The following is a 27,365-nucleotide window of genomic DNA, read 5'->3' as shown; positions in this document are numbered from 1 at the left end:
TTCATGCAGACTTTACCACTTGTGCTGTCTCATAGAAATAAATTGAATTATCCTTCTCAGAATAAGTGGTATGAGGGACCTATGATAAGATTCTAAATAAGCTGGCAAAACCTAGAATTGCAAGACCACTAAGTAAGAACAATTTGAAATCCTGAAAACCAGAGCTCTGCATGCAACTGACAACCCTCTCATCATGACTTCAATTCCCAGCTCACAAAAACATTGTAGACTAATGCACATTTGTCATTGGTACATGGTCCAGGTTTAGTTTTGAGTACAGTTACCTGTTTTTTGTGGATATTTTAGGGATTGCAGTTCATTTTATCATACATGACTTTGATAGGCACATTTGCCATCTCCAAATCTAATGCTTGTTATAATTGGCCAGATGTGGATTAATTCCACTAGGAGTACAGTGAGTGAGGATTTTCATTCTTTAAGTTTTATAAAGTAATGAATATGCTAAAGTGATTTGTCAGGAAATGAGACCTTTGATAATATTTTTTGCATATAATAACCATTCCCCAAATTTTACTAAGACATTATGTGAAATATTTTCATTCACTGAAATGCCATCTCAACTATCCTTTGAAAAATTAAATTAGTTGTTCTTGGAAGCAGAAACTAGAAAGATTCATTACTACAAGAACATGGGAGGTTTTTTTTAGAAAGGAAAGTAGAGCAGATTGTGCCTTTAACTTGTTTTAAAGCAAAATATATTTCTCAGATGATTTTCCACAGTTTTCCCTTTCCATAAATTATTAACTTAAGAACTATGTGACTTTCAATTCATTAACTGAAGAGGAACATAATAAATATCTGATGGGTCTATTTTCCTAGCTTTTCTCCGGCCTACTACTACTCTATGTCTAACATTTGTCTTTCAACTATTTTGAAGGAAAGCAAGTCCTTGGCTGGTGTAGTAGCTCCACTGCAACCAAAGAATTAGATTCCTCTCCCTGAACACCAGATACATCACCCCATTAATAAAATACAGTTTAAAAAGTAAATGAGAGATGGTAAATGGAAGGACAGAAAGAGGAGATTTTGAATACAGCATGGTTACCAAAGAAAGAAGGCCATCTTTGGCCATTTCTGAAAACAAACATAAGCTTTATTATTTAAGCGGACAAAGAACTAGGGCAGAGGGGAATGGTGTGCCAAAACATTTCCTGTTAGAAGTGTGACCGCCTGACTAGTATTCTCAGCCCAGATTTTCTGATGGCTTAGAGAGAGATTATTGATGGTCCTGGGTAAGTATTCTCCTTCTTGTCTTCCAAGGACACTGTAAAGTGAATGGCTCAGAAAAAAGAAATCAAATACAAAAAGTGGAGTATGCTATGTAAAGTGTTTATCGTGCTTTTAGTTACCATATGGGTCTAAGTAAAAAATCAGTGCTTTAAATCAAAAGCTGCCTAAATGCTTGTGACCCCTCCAAAACCAGAAATGCAGCTGTCGGTCAAGTGTTAGATCACTAGCCTTGAGGAAGAAAGCTATGAACACCACCCAGATCCTGAGTTCAAGCCTTAGAACAATCATACACAAAAAAAAGTATATTAAACTGTCCCTTTAGAGTTTTTGTATAATGTTTCCATATTTTTCTTATTGTAAGCCTTATGGTATGCTTTGAAATATATTATCTCATTGGATATAGGGTTAAACACGCACCTTTGGAAAATAGAGGTGTATACATTTTATACTACCCTGTTTGCCTTTATCAGTGCTTTTGTTCCAAAGTTTCTTTGTTTTTTTAGTATTGGTGTTTGCATTCATGAATTAGTTGCTCTTTTTAAAAATTGTATTTTATTGTCGGCTTGATGTATAGAATGTTATAGATACATTTGTCAGATAGTGGGCATGGGCATATTGCTTCTTGAACATTGATACTCACTAGCAACTTTCTACCTATCTCTTGCAGTAAAGGGACTTTGTATTTTATACCTGATCACAAAGGGAAGCCATTTGTGGCTTTAGCAAGTTCTTCCCTTTGGCTCATTGAGGCCACATGGAGTAAAGGGTTGAAATATTGTTTAATCATATTACACACCACATTGCTACTGTTAAGAGATACATTACTGCAATAGAAGCAGTTGTCTTATTTTCCCATTCCCTTCCTTATTTCAAGTAAACAAATAAATGAAATATATAATATACGAGGTCAGATAGAGTAACCACATGAAATAAACCACAAGGGGAAAAAAAGAGAAAAGAAATAACTTCACATAGTGTATTAAGAACAACAATCACAAAGATAAACCTCTTGTTTCCATATCCTGGAGTTCATTTTGCTTAGCCTCATCCTATATGGTCATATGTACATAACTTTTGAGCTACTGTGATCCCCTACTTGGAGAATCTTAGATGTATACTAATGATTACAAGTTAGAAAAAAACATGTTTTTTTTCCTTACAATAGTGTATTTATTATCCTAATCTGGATTTTAAAATTTTGATAGAGTATTCAGGTTTTTTTAAACATAGACTGGTTAATGATCTGGTTTTTTCTACTTTGTGTTTACTATTTATTTACTTAGCTGAACTTCTCTTTAAGCCCTGTTAATTTGAAACGTTTATTCGTTCTTCTGTCACTCATAATGCCACTTGAAGTTCTATTTCTTGATTAATACCAAATTCAATAATGATAGTAGCTCTATCAGGAAACCTGTTTCCCCTTTTTACTCTGTTGTCTTTCCTTCTAGCATGTGGAATAATTTGAGATGCCTTCTTCCTTTTCTTTCTTCTTTCTCCGTTTTTTCCCTCCATAATTATCTTTGGGTATACTGAATACATGAAAATCTTATAGTTATAAATTTTCATTAAATTTATAAGCACATACATTTTAAGAACTCTTCATTGTTTCTATTCTCAATTTCATTTTGAGTCATCAACATGTGAATTAAAAAACTTAACAAAATTACATTGCATGTTTTACTGGGAAAGAAGTTATGAACTGAAGATATTTCCTTGAGTATTTTCTTCAGAAAAAATTCCAGTATATAGGTGGCATAGTTTTTGAATTCTTGATTGTATAAAACCATTGTGCTTTTTCCTGGACATGTGTGGTATAAAGTTCCTTAGATCACAGTGATTTGCTTTTAATACCATAGTCAGATATGCTTTCTATTGTGAGGAAAATATTTTTTGTTGTTCTGGGTAAAAGAAAGATTAGTTTTTCATTAGCACTGGAGGTCAGACACTTCCCCTGATTATATCTAGGTATGTGGCTTTATGTAAAATCTAATCCTGTTGAGTCTTGGTGAGCTCATTCAGTAAAGGCACATCTTCAACTGAGGGAATTTTCATTCTATTATTTCTATGATTAATGCTTCAGTTTCCTTCTCCATTCTTCCACATCTAGAACTCCTTTCATTTGCCTTTTATGTTACCTGGATCTTCCTCTAATTTTCCTATTTTATCACTAATTATCTCTCCTTTTCCCTTGAATTTGATCACTCAGGCAACTAATCCAATTCTCAATTCTACTATTTGATTTTAGAACTCTGAAAATCACTATTGTTCACCCAATTGATTAGCATTTTTTATTTTGTAATTGCTAGCCCTGGAGAATATTCATTCCATTAAATTTGCATTCTGCCATCCCGTTCATTTGCTCTCCCTTAAAATAGCTCACTGTTCAGCTTGACCTTTCTCCCACCATTTACCCAGTCCATGCCATAGGTAGTTATTTTCCATGAACTGTCTTGTAATACAGGTTTTAAAATAAAAGAACAAGTCAGGATTGGAGATTCTAGGAAGGGCACGGATATTGTGGACTAATGTGCTCTACCAGGTGCAACCTGGCCTACCTGAATTCCTTCACCAAGGAGCAAATGAGGCCCATTCTCAGACTCTTTAGGGGTAAGTCTAGTGGCCCTTCATTTCCCAAACAAATATGAATATTTGGAGCAATCAACCCTCCCTCACATGATTCTCAAAACTACTGGGCCAGCAGGACAAAGCAGCCTCCTGCAAGGCTATGTGAAACCATGACAGCTGTGCTCTTCTTGTTTGATTGGAGTTCCACTGAAAAAAATTGAGCTGGCTCTCTCTAATGCCCTAGGAATCCACAGTATTACATCTAGGTCTGTTGGGTCCAGACCTCTCTGTTCCTTTGTCCTTCCCAAGGTGAGTGAATGATACTTCAAACTTGATCTCCGCTTTGGGGGAACCCAAAAGCTTCTTAGTTAGTGTAGGTTTTGATGTATTCTAGCATGTTTTAACTTTTTTTTTCTGCACAGGGAATTCCATGGGAGTTATTTAATGGAGATGATTGTTTCCTCACTGCTGTCTCTCTCGGCAATATTTCTTTCTAGCCAGCATTCTATGTCATCCTCAATATAGGGATAGAAGCACCTTTACTCCTTTTCAAGTGACCATAGTCCTTCCCCATGAGCTAAATCCAGATCTTGTCTTTTTGTTTTCTATCTTATCCTTCCCCATGGTTTACATTGTACATTTTTCTGTCTTTTCTCTTCCCTTTCTCCTACATTCTCCATAGAAATCTGAGAATGAGATTGGCTGCCAAGTTACAATGTTCTTCTTACTCTACATTTGTTCATTGTTCTCCATTCTTGGAGTCTTGAGGTAATGCAGCAATACTGCTAAGTTATTTTCCAATACATTGACTGAAAATATCAGAACTATAAAGTTCAGCTTGGCTCCTATTTGTTGAATTGGCCAGGTGGAGCGGTAATGCACAGAACTAGGGGATCTGGTGAATCAGAGGAGCCAGAACCAGTTCCTTGATTCTTTGCAACTAGTTCCATTTGCTGATGTTCCAGAAGCAAAATTCACACTGCTGCTAAGAGAAACAAGAGGGCAATCATAGTTGATCAAGTTTCCTCTTGTACCCCATATTTTAAAGAATTTTAAAGAAAATATAGTACTTTCACATTCTACCTTAATGATTACTGAATATTAGACTCATCTGTGAAGTATGATAACTATATATACATATATACTTATATGTTAATGTATGTAAATACATGTCTCTATATATGACATTATTAATTTACCTTGGTTACACATAAAGGGATTTATTGTTACATTTTCCCATGTTTACATTATACTCCAACTATTTCACTCCTCTACTGCTCTACTTCCCCCCTCCAAAGAACAATTCAACAGATTTCCTTGTTATATATTCATAGTTGCAAATAATCTATTTCAAAATTGTTCATCCCATGTTTTTCATTCCCTTCCCTTTCCATGAAGATCATTTGAAAAGATGATGATATAGAATTTTCTTCCTTGAAATTCTTCACAGTTGTAGACCTCAGTCCTGCCTTCATATGCATGTGTGTATGTGTGCATGCCTGTGTTTATGTGTAAGGGTGTGTATGTGTTTGTATTTAACTCCACAAGTGATTCAGTGCTGAAAACATCTAAATTGGAAATCTGATTAACTACATTTGATTAGCTGAATTGTAACTATAGAAAGAAGTGGGGACGGCTCTGCTTCTGTATTATAAAACAACTTTTAATTAAATATAGGAAATCACCACTCTGTTAGTTGAAAGCCTACTTTCCTGTGTGTGTCTCAAAGGAAAGCTGATGAAAACAAAGAAATTATTTTCTTTAGGCACTTACCAAAGATGAGACATCTTCTTTCCTTCAAAGATATTTGGTCTGATTTTGCCCACACCACTCCATACGACCCAGAGGATAGTGCACTTACACACTCTGCTTAACCTGGCAAAGACCAGATTTTCTAGTTCCCCACCGCACATTTGTTTATCTTTTGGTAGTAGCATAGACAACTGGCACTATCTATCCAGTCAAACTGCCTTATCCTAAGGTATACAACTAATTATATTGAGTTCTGCTGCCTCAACTAACTGATCTCATCCCAAAGCTCTACAGAAGTGATTTGCCATTTATCTTAAAATAGTAATTTCTTGGACTTCTTGAGTGTGGTAGGCATCTTTTTATGAGAAACAGAACCAGGAAAGAAAAGATCTAGCTGATTCTGAGTCCACATACTTTCCATTCAGCCAAGCGTGCCATACTCCGTAGAACTTGCACTCTGATCACTTTCACTTTATCTTCCCACCTAGATACAATCTACTTATGAACAGATGACATGTAATATATGCATGTAATAAACTGTAATGTCTGTTTGCAATGGGGCATAAAAGCTAGGCATCGGTGTGTCACACCTATGTTCCTCACTACTCAGGAGGTTGAGATCTGAAAATCACAATTCATAGCTTGCTGGGGCAGGAAACTCTGTGAGAGTTTTATTTCCAATTAACCACCAAAAATAAGAGCCAGAAGTGGACCTGTGGCTCACGTGATAGAGTAAGTAAAAAAGCTAAGGGACAACCTAGGTCCTGAATCTTGAGTTGAAGCCCCAGTAGCAACATTTCTCTCTCACGCACACATACACACACACACACACACACACACACACACACACACACACACACACACACACACACACACGGAAAAGTGGGTTGAACATAACAAAAAAAAACCAGCCTAAAATAGCAATAGCAACAAATGGAACCTTAACTGCAGCTCATATTGGCACTCATACATTTGGAAAGGTGGCAGTTTTACAGAAATCATTCCTTAAGTTTCTAGGCATTTTACCATCAAATTTAAACATAACATTAAAATCCCTCTTTAAAAATACACAGAGAGAGTTGTGTAGTCAGCTAAGTAAGCCAAATTTTAGTTATTTCTAAAGAACTAACTAGAAATAATATGGGAAAAAGAAATCTACCCCTGCTGAAAGTTAGATATTCATGAGAGATATGGCCCAAGATTTTTTCACATCCCCAAGTAGCACTACAATATATAATTTCCCTCCTAAAAAGCAGTAAAATATAACTGGAATATTTAAAAGATCCCTGTAGCTGCTTAATTATTCTATAGGAGCAGAACTAAAGTCATTTATAATGCAATTAACATAAATTCTGAATCAGGCACTGGCTGAAACAATTTTAAACATTACATTTCTTGTTCTCCTATAAAGCATATGGTAGACTCATTTTTGTCTGAATCATCAAGAAATTTATTCAGAATTTTTATTTTCTGTCCCAGACCACCAACTTAAAAAACATTTTCCCCTCCCTTTTCAAAGAAAAATTCCATCATAAGAATTAACAGTTGACTTTCTTCAATAATCATTTTCCCTAAAAGTTTTCTGAGAAGTTCAAAAAATTATTTTAGCTAGGTGCTGCTGGCTCATGCTTGTAAATATAGCTAATAAGAAAGCTGGGATTTGAAGCAACGATTAATAAGTCAGACTGAACAGGAAATTAATTAACCACTCAAAATCTAGAAGTGTATGGTGTGGTTCAAGTAGTAGCATGCCAGCTTTGGGCAAAAAAAAATGGCAAGAACATGAGGCCCCCAGTTCTGTCCCATGTACTAACACACACACATGAAACTATTTTGCACTACTCAGTACAATATAGATATGTCAAGGCTGCAATTCAGGGTTGCTTTGGTACTTAAAAATGTATCTGAATCTCTGGTCATAGAAGAAATGCAAATCAAAACAACTCTGAGATTCCACCTCACTCCACTTAGAATGGCCATGATCAAGAAATCTAATAACAACAGATGCTGTCTGGGATATGGCCAGAAGGGATTGCTGCTGCACTGTTGGTTGGAGGTAAATGCGTTCAACCACTCTGGAAAGCAGTATGTCAATTCCTCAAAAGACTAAACATAGAGCTCCCCTATGACCCAGCAATTCCATTCCTTGGCATTTACCCAAATATCCAGAAACAAGGGCATACTAAATCAGCATTATTCACCGTAGCTAAGATATAGAATCAACCCAGATGCCCTTCAGTAGATGAACGGGTCTAGAAGACGTGGAACTTATACACAGTGGAATTCCATGCTGCCATCAGAAAGATGACATCACCCCATTCATAAGGAAATGGAAAGACTTGGAAAAAAATCATATTAAGTGAAATAAGTCAGACCCAAAGGAGCACAGGCTCCATGGTTTCCCTCATTTATAATAATTAGTACAAAACTAGGATTCTCCAAGTCGAGGATCACAGTAGCTCAAAAGCTGTGCACATAAGGTCCTACAGGATAAGTCTAAACAAAATGAACTCTAGATTAATGAAATAAGAGATTTGTCTTTGTGATTACTGTTTTAATGTACTATGTGACATAATTTCTTTTCTCTTTTATTTTCTTCCACTTATGGATAATCTCATGAGGTTACTGTATCTGAATTTGTATACAGGTATACTGGATATGCACTTATTTGTATATTTGAAATAGGTAAGGAAAGGGGAAAACAAGATGACTGGGAGGGGTTGGGTGGGGGAGGGAAAGGGGACAACAATATGAGAAGGAACATACCCACTACCTTACGAATGTAACTGTAACCCCTCTACATATTGTCCTGACAATAAAATACAATATAAAAAATTGTGTCTGAAAATATAGCCAATTCTTAGCAATGTGATTCACTCAGGTCTGCATGATTCAGGTTTCTAACACATCTCATACTACTATACATTCAATGGAATTACTGACAAATGGATGAAACTACAACATAGTTGAAATAGCAGAGATTTACTATATATAGAAGTGTTTTTCCTATATTCTTGCTTCCTTTTTATTTTCCACAATAGCAAAACAATTTTCTTAATTATGGATTAGTAATTTTTCCACCAGAATTTATGACTTACATGAGGAATTAAAAAACCCAGAAAAGAAGCAACACTAATCTTTTGATAACTATTTTGAATTTTGGTCTTGCTCAGCCATGAAGACTAAGTATTTGGCTTAGAGTAGATAAAAATACCTTTAAGATAAATACTACCTCTCAAAACATCAGATACTCAAAGACAAAATCCTAATCTTGAAAGCTTGCATGCAGAAAGATATAATGGTGCATACATCAGCAATCATAACCTATTCTGGAGGCACAGATTCAGAAAATGGAGGTTTGAGGCCAGACAAAAATTAGCATAACTCTATTGCAACAAGCAAGCGAAATGGGGTGTCATCCATAATTAAATTTCTGTAGGAGGTATAGGTTGGAAGACCAAAGTATAAGAACAGGCCCAGGCAAAAAATAGTAAGATCCTATCTGAAATATAACTAAAACCAAAAAAGATTGGGAATGTAGCTGCACAGTGCTAAAGCATCTGTTCAGCTAATGACAGACAATGATCAAATCCCAAAATTGAAAAAAGAAAATTACCCAATTGTGGTGCTGCTGCTAATATCACTCTGATATTACTATTTTCTTTATGATGCTTCCTAGTACATACATATGCATATTTGGTAGATATATTTACATCTATATGCACAAATATATATGATCACACATAAACACAAATACATAATTATGTATCTTTAATTTTTAAAAATTTATTTGCATATATAATCATTTTTAAATGACTCTGTCCAGGGGTGTTATTTTTATTGAACTGTCTTTCTGTTTTAAAGCAATTTGACCTATTTCAATCAGGTAAATTGTCAAATGGAAGAAAATAAATCTAGCTCAGAGACCTTGAGCATGATGTTATAAAATGATTTTAAGAAAATGGCTTAGACCAGAAGGGCTTATATAGGAACCATGGGAGAGGGAACAAGGTATGCCTAGTCCAGTCAGCATATCTAGACCTAGGAAAACAAAAGGATTCCTCAGTGTTCCTAGGAACACAGCTGGATAGCTAACAGCAATCATCATAATGTATCTCAGGTGGAATGAGAACTGCAGTACCACTGCTTCCAGCATAAAAGGTACTGTGGGTGATACAGTGACAATTTCTCTTCATCTCTGCCCCAACTTAAACATTATAGGGTATCTTTATAAAAATTTAAGGTTATTACTTTAGCAAAAGCAAAGGCATTCCATTAATTTTATATTACCCTGTATCTATGTCTGAATAACAGATCTACCTTTTCCTTTTTATTGCTAAGTTTCTCTAAACAGATGGCATCCCTGTTTAATTTGTAGCAAAACTCAAAGGTCAAAATGCTTCACAGGAGTTAATTCCTTTTCCTCTGATGGATATCCTTTAGTCTTTCTTTTTATTTTTGGTCCTTTGTGAAGAAAATCCCATTCTCTATACATAACTCATATCAGTGTGATTTTTATACTTTTAACTCTTCATGAAATATTTTTATACAGTATATAACAATAAGTAGTTTTGCAGAACATTTGAATAAATAATAGAATAAGGCTGGTGTGAGTGAGTCATTTATTGAAGAAATCCCCTTTTTACAAGCTTTTTAACACCTGTATCTGATTCCTGTTATTGTATTACACATAAAACTGGATAATAAAAACAGGCAATAGTCATAAAAAAACCATCTCAACATAACTTTTGCTTTGAAGTAGCATTTCATTGTAATAAAGCTGTATCTAAGGCAATGTATGTTAGTGAACAATTAATCTCCCTATTGTACCTCTTATGCCCCAGAATTGTGATTTCCATAGAGATAATTTTGTAAAGCATATATATATATATATATATATATGTTCTCTAACTTTGATCAAATCAAATTCTTAGAGCACAGAAATAATAACACAAGACACACCTCCCCTTGAGTCTCACATCTTCTCTTTTTTTTTGCCAGTCCTGGGCTTGAGCTCAGGGCCTGAGCACTGTCCTTGGACTTTCTCAAGGCTAGAGCTCTATCACTTGAGCCTCAGCACCACTTCCAGCTTTTTTTTTTCTATGTATGTGGTACCAAGGAATCGAACCCGGGTCTTCGTGCATGCTAGGCAAGCACTTTAACCACTAGGCCAAACTCCCAGCCCATCTCACATCTTCTTTACCTGGGTTGGTTCCCAACCATGATCCTCAGATCTCATCCTCCAAAGTTGCTAAGATTACAAGGGTGAGACTCCAGTGTTTGACTTCATTAGCTGTTCTTGAAAGCCATTAAATTGTATCCATTGTCAAGAATCCTAGTAATAAAATATCCAATTATTTATGTCTATTGTGAATTGTAATCTTAATCAAGATGCATAAATATAGTAGAGTGACTCGATCACCATTCTTTGGCATGCATATTTGTGTTTCAAATTTAACATTTTGTGGTGTGTAAGTCATGTCTCATGACTTAGACTTTTCCTTTAATGGCACTCATCAGCTTCACTTTTGTCTATGAGTAAATCCTGGAAATAAAGGAGGTTAAGAGTACATATTTGTAGGGTGGGAGGAGGGAAATGGGGACCAAGACATGAGAAAGGGTATCAATGTATGTGAAGTAATGCACCTTCTATATGGTGAATATAATGTAACCCTTCTATTAATTACAATAAATATATATGAAAAAATAAAAAGTACATATTTGTAACTCTGATCACATCCCAAAGAGAAATAGACTTGAATTTGAATGTGCTTATAATATGAGTGGCTTTCCCTATTCTAATATTGTCTTGAAGTAATGGCTTCACCATGCAAATAAGTTTATGTGGGATACAAATTGGTGGAATGGTATGAATTTTATTTTTACAGTGCTCGTCTCTAGCCATGAATTGCTAACACAATTCAGATTCACCATCTTACTTCATCTTTTTCCTCCCTGGCTCATCTAGTCAACTTGCCCCAATATCTAGGAAGTAGATTTTCATTAACCTGAGGAGTATTTCCTACAATTTATCACCATTTAAACAATACTTTAATTTTACTTAACTTTGAAACAGAATAAAGCTATAAAAACTCCCTTGATATGAAGAACTGATACACTAAGGTAAACTAGGAAATTCACAGATATCTCTTTTCTGTGGTGATGGATCACAACACAATCATGGTTTTAAAAAAAAAGCCAGAGATCAAGTAAGTTAAATTATATAAAAGTGAATATGGCTGGACACTGGAGGCTCACACTGTATATAGCTAGCTACTAAAGAGACTGAGATCAGAGGACTAAAGTTTATGTCCAACCGGGGCAGTAAAGTCCATGAAACTCACTTCCAATATGCTACCAAAAAACAGCAACAGCAATAACGATAACAAATATCTGGAACTGGAGCTCTGGTTCAAGTAGTTGAGTGTTAACTTTAAGTAAAAGATGCTCAAAGACAACACCTAGGCCCTATTTTCAGGCCCTAGCATGGGCACAAAACAAACAATGGCATATTTAACTCTCAGGTAATTATTAAGAGATTCCATACGGATGCTTTTTAAAAATGTATCTTTCTGTAATCTGACCATTTTCCTGTGCTCATTAGTATATATCTCCATTACAATACAGTTACTAGTGGGATTGTATGAACTTATTGGTATTTTTCAAATATGCATATCATAATATCTATATAGCAAGTTATATCCATTTATCTACTTAATATGCTTCTATTAAGCAAAAAAGTAGAAATATGCATGGAATCCTAAGAAAGAGATAAATGAGAAAAATCTCTCAGTGATCAGACAAAGTATGAGTGATTTGAACATGGAGAAAATGGCATCACAAATTTGGGGCCAGTATTTAAACAAAAGGAGCCTAAAATGAACATTCTAGGTTACCATAGAGTGTTTGATTTCAACTTCATATCATGGGTTATATGCACAATTTATTTTGTCTATTTCTTAGTTATTTAGAAACAGTGGAGGCTAAAGTGTGCTAGATTATACATCCTTAAGGTCATCTCTATCGGGTAGAAGACTCAGACAATTCCCATTATAAGTAGCATTGGCTTAAGCTTATGTAACATTTGGAGGAAATAATTGTACATTTGCTATCTGAGGAAAGGCTTTGGGGCTTAGTAGCCACCAGGTACAGGGAAAATGTGGGCTTGCAAAGTCTGTTGATTACAGACATATATTTGCCTTTAATTGAAAGACTCACTTCCGTCTCCTTCGTCTTTTATCACCTGATTACGTACATTGTCATTCACTTTTCACTAGTGCCATGCTCAGAGCTACTGACACTCAGGTCTTGTAAAGGGGTTATATCTTCTTTTTGTGTTTTCTGGCTGTTGGGGAAATGTGTTTTGCTTACAAACAGAGCATCTAGAAACCAAAGAAAAGGAATGAAAAGCACCAAACTGCCAGAAAAAAATTAGAACAAATTGTTTATAAAGAAATCTTCAAGTCTGGTAAAGGTGGCTCACGCCTATAATTCTAACTACTCAGGGGCTGAGCACTGAGGATCATGGTTGGAAACTAGACTGAGCAGGAAAGTTTATGAGACTCTTATCTCCAATTAATTACAGAAAAAGCCAGAAATAGTGTAGCTGTTTAAGTGGTAGAGTGTTATCCTCAAGCAAAATGATCCAGGGACAATGCTCAGGCCCAGAGTTCAAGACCCAGGACTGGGGGAAAACGTATCAGCAAAGCATCTCAAATTTCAACCATTGAGAAGTAATGAACTCATTTTATCTATTGAGACAAAGGACCCAGAAATCGCCATTGACTTTTGTTTGTGCTAATATTGGATCTTGAACTCTGGCTTTCACTGTCACTTGTTGCCTAGCTTTTGATACATCAAACTGGAGGTCTACCATTTGATCCCAGCCTTTAATTCTAATTCTGGTTTTTGTTAATTAATTGAACATGAGAGTCTCTTGGATTTGCTTTTGTTCAGGCTGGATTCAACTGAGATCCTCACATCTCTAGCTGAGATTACAGGCATGAGCCACCAGTACCTAGCTGACTGCCATTATTAATTAGTAAATTTCATTATTCTTCCCACCTGATCTCTCTGCAGCACTTTATGTCAAATACTTCATCCACCACCTCTCTCCCTCTCTCTCTCTCTCTCTCCCTCTCCCCCCTCTCTCTGATTATTGCAATGATCCAACTGCTTTGTACAAATGATCCCATGATTCAAGCCCTTTTCTTTATATCTTCTCAATCATTTGCAACACTTCAGTTGCCATCTATAAGATAACAATCCTCACTTCTACATTTCCCAAACTCCTCTCTTAATATAAAGGCCTCTCTCCATTAGATGGATTTGGCTAGGCAATATTGAACATACCTACTCTCAATATAACTAAAGCTCTTTCACTTAGAATGATAAAATTGCTATTCCCCCAACAAATTGGGAGCCCTAGAGTTATTCTTACTTTTCATTTCCAGTTTTCAATTTGCCATTATCTTAAAAGTTTTTAAGGATTGGGTGGGAGTTTGGCCTAGTGGTAGAGTGCTTGCCTAGCATGTACAAAGACCCAGGTTCAATTCTTAAGTACCACATACATAGAAAAAAGCCAGAAGTGGTGCTGTAGTTCAAGTGGTAGAGTTCTAGCCTTGAGAAAAGCCCAACGACAGTGCTCAGGCCCTGACCTCAAGGCCCAGGACTGGAAGAATAATGATTTTCTTCAGATGGAATTTCTGTTTGCTGAAAGTTCTTGAACTCTCTAGGCATGTTTTTATTTTAGACACTTCTTTTTCTGACTGCTCACCTTAACACCTTAAACACATATATATCTAATTCCTTCTATTCCCCTCCTCCTTCTCTTCCTTCTCCTTCTTTCCTTTCCCCCTCCTCTTTTTTCTCCTCCTCCTTCTTTTCTTCCTACTTCTCCTTTTCTTCTTCTCCTCCTTTACCTCTTTCTTCTTGTTTTATTTTCTTCCAGAAGTAAGGACTAGAACAATTTTGTGCTTACTAGACAAATACCCTTCCACTTGAGCCATGCCTCTAGTCTCCTAGCATCTGCTTTTAGATTATTTTGCTTTTGATAGTGTTTTATGGTTTTTCCCGATTAGATCACAGGTTGAACTGCTGCCTCCTAAGTGGCTGTGATTACAGAAATGTGTCATGACATTTGTCCCCTGGAGTTTACTTCATTTTATTAAGACATGAATCCAAATATACACTCATTCATAATTTGTAATCTAAAAGATAAATAAAAAATCTTTCTTTACTTTGAAATTTGGTAAAGCCATCTACCCATGACTTTTCCCTGTGCATGTAAAATGTTCTTTCTTTGCATTTTACATTTTTCCTACTTCAGTCCCTTCATTTGTGTCCTCATTCCTTGCTCGTTCTATAACCTTTGCGTATATTGCTACCATTTTATGATCCCTCATCTCCACTCATCTTCATCATTGTCTCTTCCAAATGCCTTCACACACAAGCAGAAGTAATGAAACCACTTTTAAGGCAAGGTACCATTCATTTGGGATATACATCAGATAGATCAAGTTTGTTTTTATACCTACTTTTATGCAGAATGGTACTGTTCACATAGCTGGTTAGCAACAAATTGATTTTTTGTCCCAATTTAGGACATTAGTCCAGATTCCATAGTTTTTTGTGTGCACAATTATCACAGAGTGGAAAAACAACTTTAGCCGTTGAATAATAAAATGCGAGAATACTATCAAATAGAGAAGAATGAGATGAGGTCTTTCCTATAATGCTAGGCACTTCCTTTGCTTATGTTATCTTCAAATCCAACAAGCTTCTGCCACATCTAGATGATGTTAATTGTATTTCACAGTAAATTTCACCATAGTGCTCTTTTTATGGTAGAAAAAAATTACAGAGCTTTACACTATCTAAATTTAGCAGTCCTTTGGGTACTTTACATTTGTTGAATATTACAAAAGTAAATACACATCTGTTTTTACTACTAATATGATTTTGTATATCAGGCGGTTTGAAGATTTTTCCCCTATGTAAGCTCCATCAACTGTTTTATCAACAATATAGGCTTCAGGCACTTTCGTAAGGTTGAGTTGGGATAAAATGAAAGATCCTTGTCGAATTGGTAATCATGCAGGTATTCAGAGGGAAAAGGAGATCATATTTTAATTTAATTTCAATGCCTCAAGGTATTTTTTCCTTATGTGCTATATTACCATTCTCTGTCTACATATCCATCTTTTAAGAAATCATAGAAACTCCTAATACATTTCAAATCAAGTTTTTCTGGACCTGCCTGGAATGAAGATGTGTGTATGTGTGTGCCTATATTTCCCTTCTGCCTGCAAGAGGCTCTTGAATAGTATGAAGGCTTGCTCATTGCAACATGTTCAAATGTTAAATGATTTATAGAAGAATAGAGAAGAATAGAGGCCATTTATATATTATTCTGATTCTAACAAGTTTTCCATGCCCTGAGTGGTTGTACTTTGATTGCAAGTTCTTTGTACACCAAGTTCATGCCTTCCTCTGATGCTTTCTGGTCCCACTACACCTTTCTAAAGGAAAGTGTCCTGAGGCAGTGTCTAGCACACAAACTACCTCAAAAGCATATGTGCTGGCTACTTTGGCCTTATTTCATTACTTCAGACATTTTATGACCAGCAAGAAACAACCAGCGTACACTGCATTAAAAGAGGTCAAAAAGCTACTGTGGAGTGTAGAGCCAGCATTTCAGTGGTGTCCTGGACAGTGTCTGACTGCCTGTAGGAATTCTTCATGCCCAGCCACACAACTGACTTTGACTATATGATACACTATAGAATCAAAGACATGGAAAATTGCCAGAAACCAAAGGGGTTCCGGCACAGACATTAATGCCCCTTCCCCACTCTTGTGGCCCATCATCACTGCCATGCTGAATGTTGTTAGGAGACATGACCACAGCCACCATAAAAAACTCAAAGTTGATGCTAGAGCCTGGGTGAAGTCTGGTCATGTGCTTTTTCTCTTATACAAGTGTGTTGAGAAGTCACACCTGTAGAAGTAATTCCTGGGTCCCAACAATCAGTACTCCATGGAGTGTTTAATCTCCATGATGTAAGAAGAGAAATGAAATGAAATACTGCACTGTTGAGATCTTAAGAACTATACTTATTATTATCATATCTCCTTGGTGGGTTTTGGTTTAATAGATAAAGATTCTAGCAGGTATAGCTGAAGAATTGAGTTCGGGAACTGAAAGGGCAACATGGAAATAAGCAACATGTAAGGAAATAATAGAAATGGAAGAAGAATTATTGACAAACAATACCCACTTTTTAGGCTACACTTTCAGCCCTAGTCATCCACTTTCCTAAAGGGACAACAAGAAAGCAAATACTTGTATTTAGAGCAGGTACATTTCCTCCAACACAAAGTAGAGAATGCTCAGGCACAGGTTCTTCCTGTACCAAATATCTTCACGTACTTTCTTAAACATCTCCATATATTTCTGCAAGGAGCCATGGAGGATGTGTTCATGTTTCCATCCTTTAATACATGAGAACTTCAAAAGACAAAAATATCTTCTAAAATGCACACACAACTTGTGATGTACATTAGTTGCATATTTGAGAATACTGCAAATAGTACCCAGAGGCTTGCACTTCCTAAGCTAGCATTCTATCACTGGAGCTCTGCTTCCAGCCCCTTTCGGCATGCTCTATTTTCAAGATAGGGTCTTACTTGATGCCCAGGCCAGCCTGGGCTATGATCCGCTTAGCTTGTACTTTTCTTCACTGGGGATGTCAGGTGTGTAGGGTCAAACTTGTGCTTCCCCTGTGAGTAGTTTAGCAGGTGCCTATGAATCATGCTATTGGTTGAGATAGAGTCTTATGAACTTTGATACCTATGCTGACCTGGAACGGTGATCCCTCAATCACTGCCTCCCACATAGTGGGATTACGAGCTTATGTGGTTCAAGCTGGCTTGATATATATCTTATCAGCCGGCATACAGTATAAATTAATGTATTGCTAAAGATGGTGAGGCTCAGGGTTGCTCAAACTCTTGAACAAAATCTAATATCCATGAATTTTATGCCAAAAGCTTGTGAGTGTCACGTTTACAAATCTTGTTTCAAATCATACTTACCCTGTAGTTTCACACAAAAAAGTCTTTTTAACAAAATCAACCCTGTATCTAGAATCTCCTGACATTTTTCAGTATAAAAAGGGAAAGAAATTTGAAAGCTGGCAAAACAAACACAATGCTTAAATATTTCTTTCCTGCTCTTCATATAGCGTTAGGAAGACTCAACCAACTTGTTATGGATGAGTTCTGCTTAGCTGGAATCATTCATTGACAAGGGATTGAACTTCTCTCTGCTATGTTATTTAAAATTGTTTCAGCAGTAATTCCTTCTTGCTTGAATTTCATCAAGTTCCCAGGACAGAAGCAAGACTTTGCAAGACTCTCTTCAGAATTGTATCTATCAGCACTATGTGTGCTCTAGGCAGAATACTGTTTTACCTTAGCAACCCTCCGTGAGTTGTTTAATCAGTATGGAATTATAAAAAAAGACTGAGGTTTGAAGCTGTGGGTGTTTTCCAACTCTTAGCACCAGAACACATAGAGAAGTGAATAGACTAACAGATATATAAAAGATCAATTGGTATACTGTTTACACAAATACTTTGCATTCAGAAAGCAAATTCTAAGCTGCCTGAAATCTACATAGGGTAAAACTGCCTTATTAGATATTTAAATACTTGCCTTTCTCCAAAACAACCCCATACATTGTGCAAGCCATGGCCTATTCTTTAGTAGCAAGTGAAGTCTTTTGTAGTGTGTTCCGGGCAGTAATTAGGATATTGGTGGGGGTTCATTTGTCTCAGCTGGTCCCTAATTCTGACCACTCACCAGAAGTAGCAAGAGACTATGTACCCAGGCTGACTCTCCATACAGAAGATGTTCTAGATTATACTGCAGAACCTCATGAAGCTGTAAGCTGTAGGTAGAACTCTTTGGAATGGTGAGTCCTCCAGGAATCAGATACAGGGCTGGAGTTTGAAGGGTAAGGAGAGTAATGCCCACGCATGGAAAAGAGAAGTAAAATTTTGTGGCAGGGAGATTTCTGTCAGACTCTGATAGAGATTTGAGGGGAAAAAAAATCTTTGTCAGTGCAGTAGAGAGCTTCAAGGTAAATTACCCATTCGAAAATCTCCATACTAGAAAGAAATGGTTAGGCCATTGGACAAACTATTCCAGCCATTAGCAAGGCCTTGCCTGAGTGGAGTATGACCTCAGCTTAAAAGCAAGACAGACCTAAAGGAGTGGACAAAGAGGCGCCCCAGGACCTGACACATACTGCCAGCCGGACAAATTTTTTCCTGAAAGAGAATTTATCTGGTACATTTCCCATGTCCATGTGTGCGCTGTACATTTTCACATTCTGTCTGGAATGTTAGCATCAACTCATCAGTTCTGAGGAAAGGTTAGATAATTCCACAAGGAATCAAAATGTTGATCTAGAAAGTGAAATTTCCCACTAAACTTCCCATGTCAGAGTCTTTGATATAGTGTGGGGTTGCTGAAATAGACTCAAGGCATTCGATTCAACACTAAGCTGGCATTAGCACTAAAAGAGCAAACCCAAGTACAGGCCCTGGCTAGTGCAGTATGGGGAACTGTGGGTAGGAGGTGTTTACTGGTTGTTTATTGGACACATTCATGTTTTCTGACTCCATTTCCACTGCCATGCACTGCCACATGTGTGTGTCTGTAAGAACTCTCAGAAGTCAGGAGTTTAATCAACAATGCGGGTTGGTTCTCCACCACTGAGTTTATAAAGAAAGCCTTTGAGCCCACACAAATGTCAATAAACTCCACTGGCTCTAATTCCAGAAGAATGGTACACTAGGGAATTCCTGTGTGAAGGCCAAAACAAAGCCCCAGCTTTAAATCATATTCATGAGAACTGTACTTAGAATTTAAAAGGCTCCATTGGCTGGCAAGAATATCAGCAGGGGCTGGGAATTTGGCCTAGTGGTAGGGTGCTTGCCTAGCATGCATGAAGACCCGGGTTCGATTCCTCAGTACCATATACATAGAAAAAAGCCAGAAATGGTGCTGAGGCTCAAGTGGTAAAGCTCTAGCCTTGAGAAAAGTCCAAGGACAGTGCTCAGGCCCTGAGCTCAAGCCCAGGACTGGCAAAAAACAACAACAACAACACCAAAAAAAGAATATCAGCAGGCTCTCCCTCCTCCAGGCATGGAGTGGAGGTGATGTCTGAGATGCAGGATGTGGGGATACCTTTACCATCCTGGAGGATCATACAGACATTCCTGATGTTTGCAGGAAGATTCAGACCATGTATATCAGGGGGCCAGTTCCATGAAAGCGGTTTCTCTTGGCAATGGAGACCCATCAAAGAACTGTTTCCAACTCCAATGGCTGGATTATTCTGGCTTTCCAGCAAAGAGAAAGCAAATCTATTACACAACTAAGAATCCCTTACTCTTTGAGCTCAGTCATTATTCTAGGGGATTAGAAAGGAAGTATAAAACAACTAATAGTCTACTCATAGTCATCATAATTGATTATAAAACAGAAAAGGGGATTATAAAACATTATTAAAAATTCAGTAATTCATGGAAGGGTTTGTTCAATGGGCAAGAAAAGGACATTTTGGAGAGAGGGCAGAGATGAGGAAAGGGACAGAAAAGGAGATACAAAGAGAGGCATGTTGAGACGGAAAGGAGAGAAAGAGGAGGGAAAGAGAGGAGTGAGAGAGGGAGGGGCAGGGGAAAAGAGAGATGGAGAGTGAGAGGGAGAGGAAGAGGAAGAAGAGGAAAAGGGAGAGGGAGAGGGAGGAGGGAGGTGGAGAAGGGAGAGGGAGAGGAGGAGGAGGAGAATAGGAGGAAGAGCCTAAAATGAGAATCCAAACAAATCTTGGGTTTTGTGCACCGGGGAAGTTCAGAATACACAAGTGAATATGGAAACTTCTACCTAAGGAATAAAAAAAGTGACAAATATGGGCCAGGAGTGTGGCTTAGTGGTAGAGGACTTGCCTAGCATGCACAAAGCCTGAGTTCCATTCCTTGGTACCACATACACAGAAAAAGCCAGAAGTGGTATTGTGGCTCAAGTAGTAGAGTGCTACCCTTGAGAAAGCTCAGGGGCAGTGCCCAGGCCCTGAGTTCAAGCCCCAGGACTGGCAAGAAAGAATGTGACAAAGTGTGTATGGGGGAGGGGATGATGTTAGTGTACGCACATAGACATATACACTGTACGCAAACTACTCTTTAGAATCATATGTTGCCCAATTGTATTCATTTTCTTATTCTGGATTAAAAATATTTTCGAGGATGGGAGTTTGGCTTAGTGGTAGAGTGCTTGCCTAGCATGCAGGAAGACCAGGGTTCGATTCCTCAGTACCACATATATAGAGAAAAGCCGGAAGTGGTGCTGAGGCTCAAGTGGTAGAGCTCTAGCCTTGAGAAAGTCCAAGGACAGTGCTCAGGCCCTCAGCTCAAGCCCAGGACTGGCAAAAAAAAATATTTTCACTTTTCTTAACAATAAGGTTTGGATATGGCATGCAAACTACTGTCAAATGTGAAAGCTGTTTATAGATTACCTTGGATCCATTAACTTTATAATAAGCCCAGTTTTCTTCAAATTCACCAGAAATAAGAAAGCCATTGCTAATTTGTACAATGGACCCTCTGTCAATTCGGTTTAATAGTGTTTATTGAATATGCGCTCTTGGTCCTGTGTGATTCCTGCTCTGAAGTAGCCAAACACAATGAACATCATGTCTGCTCACCTTGTTGGAATTTATGGCACTTCAAATTACTAGTAATAGGCTGAACATATTTAAGGGTGAAGTTTGATATATTTTGGGCAGTGTCTACACCTGTGCACACTACAATCAAAATAAAGAATATCTCTCTCATCCTCAAAAGTTGATTTATGCATTCTCCATTCCTTCTCTTTCCCAGCCCAGTCATCATCAATCCACTCTAGGAATGCACTCCTCTCTTGCTGTTTCCACAGTTCATCTGTGTGTGTATGTGTATTTACATGCATATTGCCTTCTTTGTAAACACATTGAACACAACTCATTTTTAAAACAATTGATCTAAAGGTGGGGCCTGACTCTGGTTTGTTTCATTTTATGATTGAACATGATTCCTGTGTTGATATGTCACAATCTATTAGTTTGATCACATACTTAGATGCATACTGGGGTTGTTTCATATTTGTTGCTCTTTGGGGAAAGTTGTTGAAGTCTTTGTGAAAATATATGCTTACATGCCTTTCATTCACTTTCTTCCTTTGTGCTGGTACTAGTGATTGAAGCCAGGATATAGATGTTTTTTTCTTAACTTTTGTTTTTCAAGTCTGGCCTTCGCCCACTTGAGCCACAGTTTTGCTTCCAGCTTTTTGATGGTTAATTAGAGGTAATTGTCTTATAGACTACCCTGCTCTCGCTGGCTTGGAATTGCAATCCTCAGATCTCAGTGATCTGAGTTGCTAGTACTACAGGTGCTAGTACCACAGGTGGGAGCCATCACAAATGCCCATATCTCTTTATAGCTTTTGTGTAGAGAGAAGGAATATATGGATCAATTAATAAGGATAAGTTTGCCTTTATAACCAACTGCCAAGTATTTTCTAAAATACTAACATTAGAATATTGAAGCCAGAAAAATAAAAAGCCATACTAAATCAAATATTAATTGAAAAACTTCCCACTAGGGTTTTCACCTTCCCTAATATGTTCTTTAAGGTATTTAAATTTATCTGCCCTATTTTATTGACATAGAGGTATAAAGGCATCCGTTTTGCCTATTAGTTTGCAGCTACATCTAGTCTTACAGGTATAAATGTAGTAAGAGCATTTTATAGTTCAAGTTTACAATTGACAGCTGAATTTCACTTCAGGGAGCAATTTTGCTAAAGAAGATGACGGTTTAGAACATGATAATGGGAAAGAAAATTAAGAAGATGAAAGAGGTACTCAGATTGATCTTCTGGGTCCTGGTCCTCTCCATCAGAAAAGCAGGCATAAAAAAATGCTAGCCATTGCCTGTCATGTCATGTGAATTAAGACTTAGGAGTTCCTTAGTGGGAAACATTTTATAACTGCTAAAAAATATCAGTGAATTTATTGAAATGCCAGCTTCTAAGAAATCCATTTTGGAAAGAATGGTACGGAGTGAAAATTACCAGGTAAATTGGAAAGAAATGTTTTCTCAAGTCAAAAATTTCACTTGTAATTTAACTTATCAAGAAAAGCTCACAGACTCATTTGCTTGAGCTGATTCCTTTGTAAAGGGCAAGGAAAGAGGGAGATCTGATGCCCTTGGAGCATGATGGCAAAGCCTGCTCCTCAATGGAGAGGTCATTTGGAGGGCCTCAAATGCAAAAAGGTGGGCCATTCCTAAATAATTCTTACAGAATGCTCAACTAGAGACACAGAGGGTACAAATATCAAGAAGTTAGCATATGGCCTTAATTCAGAACTTAAGCTTTCAAAGCAGACAACTTTACCGGGTGCTGGTGACTCATGCCTGTAATCTTTGCTACTCAGGAAGCTGAGATTTGAGAACCTAAGTTCTAGCCAGCCCAGGAAGGAAAGTAAGTTGGTGAAACTTTAATCTCCAATTAATCACTACCACAAAGCTGGAAGTGGAGCTGTGGTTCAAGTGGTAAAGCACTAACCTGGAAGCAACAGCAGCAAAATCTCAGGGGCAGTGCCCAGACCCTAAATTCAAGCTCCAGGATTGGTGTGTGTGTGTGTGTGTGTGTGTGTGTGTGTGTGTGTGTGTGTGTACATACACCAGTTGGTTTTGTGCAATGGAAACTACAAATCCAACAATTTAGACATATTTTCTATATTTTGCTTTTGATATTTGGTTTTCATAAAAAATTCTTCTAGAATGTGTTAATTGCAGGGATCAATAGCAGTCTCATCATAAATGTATTTTTTAACTTGTCAGATCTGTCTGTAGTCTGCTCACTGCCCCGCATTTGAATCTTCCTATGTCTAGCCTGCTTATGTCATAGGGTACCCTCAAGTCAGCCACCCCCTTCGTGTGGGCTTCAGGGCCCTTTAACAATGATAATTCCCTCACACATTCCATCACAGGAAACCCTTTTGTTGCTCAGAACTTTTTTGGTGCTTACAAGAACAACAAAATAATGAACTGTTATTGAGCAGGCACGTACACATGCACACACACATGCATGTACACACAATATTTTGAAGGACTAGGTTTCCCTGAGAGTTACTAGTCACTTTGGTCTATTTAATAACCTTTAATAAGATAATTTAATAACCTTTAATAAGAATTTAATAACCTTTAATAAGATTTGAGAGGAATTAGAAATAGTACAAAAATGTTCCTCTTAATAGGTTTCTAATTGGTTAGCCAAGACAAAGCATACTTTATAAAGCTATCATTAGAAAATAAGAAGGCCAAGTGACAGAGTTACTCAAGCCTGTAATCCCAGCCCTGAGGACACTAAGGTAGAAGAATTGTTGAAGTATTGTCTGAGCAACAGATAAAATTTGATGACAGCCTGAAATATGGTGTCAAACTCTCTCTCCTAGCCTGTCAAAGGCAGGCTAGAGGCTGAAGTGTTTTTCGGGTGCTTGCACGATCTTGGGAAGAAAAATGTCAGACCCTGTGTTCAAGTCTAGGTCCCAGAAGGAAAAAAAAAACAAACCAAAAATGGTAAATTACTATCTAAAATGTTTTATATCAAAATATTAAAACTTGGGGAAGTGTGACTATTTGCAGAATATTCTTTAATTTTCTAACATACACAGATTTGTTTTGTCATATCATCCCTATATGTATTCTTGCTTTAGAATATTCCCTATTGGGAATGTTCAGCAAAACAAACAAAACAAAACAAAGAAAAGCCGCACAATTCAAAAAAATAGTCAATTTTCACAAAATGCTGGTCAGAAATTGTTTGGAAAATTGTCAGGTAATTAAATTGTGTTTCAGCTGACAATGGTGGTTACTTAGCAGTTGGTTGAAGGTGAAAACACGCGCTGAACATTGTCAATCTGTACAGGACCAGAGGAGGTCAGTTATACTGTCTCAAAATAGAGACAGATGAGTCAGGAGAATCGTGGTTACTAAGGAGCTGGATGGCTTTATGAAACTAAAAAAAGTCTGTGAAAAAATTCCATTTGTTAAACAAAGACAAAAAGACCCTAACAAAGGTTGTCTGTTTTCTCTCATTTGTGGTAACTAGATTGTGCCTATAGCCTTATAAGTTAACACACTAGGTATTACACAAGTGTCCAAATGGTTACAAATGAATTAACTGACTTGTAATCGACTCCATGGAGAGTTCCAACAGTACAATTCTTTAGAAAGTCTACGTCAAAACTCAACAATATAAGTTCTAGGAAGAGGGTACTTGTAAAAGAGAGGAAGGAGATAAGGGTGAGATAGATGAATGAAAAGGGTAATAGGGGAGAATGTGTGAAGAATTCATTGCATATACCACAAAACAGAAAAATAAGGATGTTATGAGTTGAAGGGGAATGAAGATGTTGAAGGGATTGTATTACAAGATCAAGATGCATTGTATATATTAATTGCTTTATTAGAGGGCAAAAAATACATCTCCTTTTTAAGTATAATTTTTTTCTGCAAGTTGTGCTAGGGAGATTCTAACTTTGATCTGCACATCTCTGGCTCCTGAGGAGCTAGGATTAAAAAGTAGGATCAGGTGAGACTTTTCTCCTTCAAACTCGTTTCATCCCTCATCCCCTCTCTTAATGGGGTCTGACTATGTAGCTTTGAACTCATGATCATCTTCCCTTAGCATACTGGATGCTTGGATTACAGGTCCTCCCGTGACCTTTCTAAACCAAAGCAGGCTGAGATCTGTGCTCTCATTTCACATCTGGTATCCCAAGCCCCTTGTCCTGCTAGGCCTGAGTACACACACAAAAAAAATACATCTCCTATAAAACTAAAACAAAATATGCTAAGGGGTGGATTGGAAGGGGTAGGTGAAAAGCTTGGAAGGGGTGACATTGATCAGATGAACTATATTCATAAACTGCTTTGTTGAATGGCACCTCCTTTGTAAAATGACTTATAAAAATGTTTAAAAATAGTCAACTAGTGATAAAAATCAACAACAACAACAAAAAGAAGTTAATCATAAAGACATGTTGGTCAATAGTATTGATGAACCACTTAGCAGCTCTATTAGGTTATTAGTGTTTACTCTATTGGAACGAAATGATATTTTAAATTTGGTCCTGTAATTCTTATCGGGCTGCTTTCCGTGTATTATGCAACTCAAGTGATCTTTAAATCATTGTCAAATTCTACATTAAAAAGGGCTTTCACAAAGGACATGCAATTCCTATCAGCTAGAGTTGCTGTCATATCTAGGCTAAGTCCCGTGGAAATTCATAACTTAGAAAAGAATATTACCCACATACAACTGCCTTCAGAATGCCTGTGTAGTGGTCATAAATTTTTCATGAGCATTGCATGGGGCAGGGTCAGATCTCCATTTTCACAGATTAGAATTTGTACAGCTAAGTCTCCAGATTTTACTATTCATAATTCACAGTCAGCCCCATAGAGCATACTATATAGTGCTTTTTAATATTTATGTTTAATGAAGAAATTACTGTTCTGAAAAGGGAGCAAGCCAAGCCAAAAATTTCTTGTTGAAAGCATTAAGTTTTTCTGAATAGAGAATGGTAACAAGCAGCAGAAATCACCTCGTTTCAGTATCTTAGAAAATAAACACATAACATTTTAGAGGGATGCAGTGTGGCAGATCAAAATACATTAAAAGTAAGTGAAAAGGTTCTTTCTAAAGGTTATGACATCAGAAATCTCATCTCAAAAGAATTTAAAAGGTTAAGATGCAAACAGCATCTTTCTTAAATACACAAATATTAATTCTAGATGATAGATTTATTGACAATTTCATAGTTTTAAAATATATGTCCATGTTTTCTTTGGTTTTTCTTTTATTGAAAAACCTTACCTCACTAAAATAACATTACTAGGTTCAATAATTAATTATGATTGCCTACCTTAAGGTAATTGATCACAGCATATTATCAGCAACTGTCAGAATAAATTTGGCATTCAAAGTGATGAAAGGAAAAAAAAGACTATTGTATGTGTTGAAATCAAAGAATTATCACAGCAAAATTATTTCAGTGGAAAGAATAGGTTTTTTTGTCCTCTAAATGATTCTTGTCCCATAAGAAAATAAAAGCTTGAAGAAAAAAAATCACAGGAATAGACATAGGAAAATGTTTATTCTTTGCTTTTAAAAATGAGTACTTGATAACTTTTTTCTCATTGTTGTCATTTGGATCAATTCTTTCAAGTAAATAAGTAAAACTGGCTGTACTGTTCCAACATTTACAAAAGCAAGCTAAAGCTGCTCATCAGAGCTGTTGTGATCAAGGTAAAATCCCCTTTTAGCATGCATGTATTTCACATCTAGATGGATGTCGGTGTCGCTGCTAGACTTTCTTTTGGTACATTTCAGTAAGACTAAGTTTTCTAATGAAAATATCAGGCTTCAGACTTGATAGCACTTACTGGGAATCGTATGTCCAGATAAATACCTTTTATTAGACATGAAGTCACTAGAAATTCTAGAATATTTCCTGAACTACTAGCAGAAGTTTTTGTTTCATTCCTAATATTACACTTTTTTTTGGTGTGTGTCAGTATTGGGGCCTCATCTTAGGTCCTTGATTCTGGAGTTTTTTAGAATTTTTTTTATCAAGGCTAGCACTTGATCACTTGAGTCACAGCTCAACTCCCAGCTTTTTGCTG

General features: G+C 36.9%; 1 protein-coding gene across 1 annotated transcript in view; it reads left to right on the top strand.

Moving 5' to 3' along the window:
* Positions 1-27,365, top strand: part of Dpyd (dihydropyrimidine dehydrogenase) — an 800,444-nt gene that overhangs the window by 524,187 nt on the left and 248,892 nt on the right. The window lies entirely within an intron of this gene.

The sequence above is a fragment of the Megascapheus bottae genome, chromosome 6 (assembly GCF_031878675.1).
Source record: "Megascapheus bottae isolate mThoBot1 chromosome 6, mThoBot2.hap1, whole genome shotgun sequence".
Taxonomy (NCBI): Eukaryota; Metazoa; Chordata; class Mammalia; order Rodentia; family Geomyidae; genus Megascapheus; species Megascapheus bottae.
The sequence above is the reverse complement of the archived record's forward strand: the minus strand, read 5'-3'. Positions and strand labels throughout refer to the sequence as shown.